This window comes from Dipodomys ordii, unplaced genomic scaffold (genome assembly GCF_000151885.1).
Source record: "Dipodomys ordii isolate 6190 unplaced genomic scaffold, Dord_2.0 Scaffold288, whole genome shotgun sequence".
Classification (NCBI taxonomy): domain Eukaryota; kingdom Metazoa; phylum Chordata; class Mammalia; order Rodentia; family Heteromyidae; genus Dipodomys; species Dipodomys ordii.
In genome coordinates, this window is record NW_012267504.1 from 362492 (window position 1) to 363576 (window position 1085).

Genomic DNA, 1085 nt, shown 5'->3' on the forward strand with positions numbered 1-1085 from the left:
ATTTTCTTCCTTTAGAGAGTATAGCTTTTGAAAGTAGTCTGTTAGAATTGTTTGGATATCTTGCGTACGTGTTGTGATGTTTCCCGTGGCATCCCTAATCCTGTTAGTATGGGTTTCCTCTCTTCTTTTTTTAATTAATCTAGCCAACGGGCCACCAATTTTGTTTATTTTTTCAAAGAACCAGCTTTTTGTTTAGTTTATTTGGTTATGGTTTTCTGATTTTGTAATTGGTTAATCTCTGCTCTTAATTTGGTTTTTTGGCTTCGTCTAGTAGCTTTAGGTCCCATTTTTTCTTGTTTTTCTAGCTGTTTTAATTGCAACATGAGATTATTTACTTGGTCTGTCTCCATTCTCTTGATGTGGGCACTGAGGGCAATAAATTTGCCCCTCAGGACTGCTTTTGCTGTGTCCCACAAGTTTCTTTGTGAGGTGTTTTCATTTTCATAGAGTTGCAGGAAATGCTTTATTTCTTCTCTGATCTCTTCTGTTACCCAGGCGTTGTTAAGGAGTGTGCTGTTCAATTTCCATGTTTTAGAGAAATTTCTGCAGTATGCTTTGCTATTGAGAGCTAGCTTGATTCCACTCTGGTCAGATAGGATACAGGTGATTATGTCGATCCCTTTGTATTTGCTTAAGTTCCTTGCATGAACTATGATATGGTCTATTTTGGAGAAAGTTCCGTGAGCTGCTGAGAAAAATGTGTACTGTGTTGTTTTAGGGTGAAATACTCGGTAGATGTCAGTTAATTCCGCTTGAAGTATGGCCTCTCTTAATTCGGTAGCTTCTTTGCCAATCCTCTGGTTGGTAGACCTGTCCTTTGGTGAGAGTGGTGTGTTAAAGTCTCCTAGTATTATCGTATTGGGATCTATTTTATTCTGTAAGTTTGAGAGCATTTGTTTGACATATCTGGGTGCACCAATATTTGGGGCATATAAGTTAATGATGGTTATATCCTCCTCTTGGATTGTTCCCTTTATTAATATGTAATGTCTGTCCTTGTCTTTCTGTACTGATTTTAATGAAAAGTTTATTTTGTCAGATATCAGGATAGCTACACCTGCTTTCTTACTGGGGGCATTTGATTG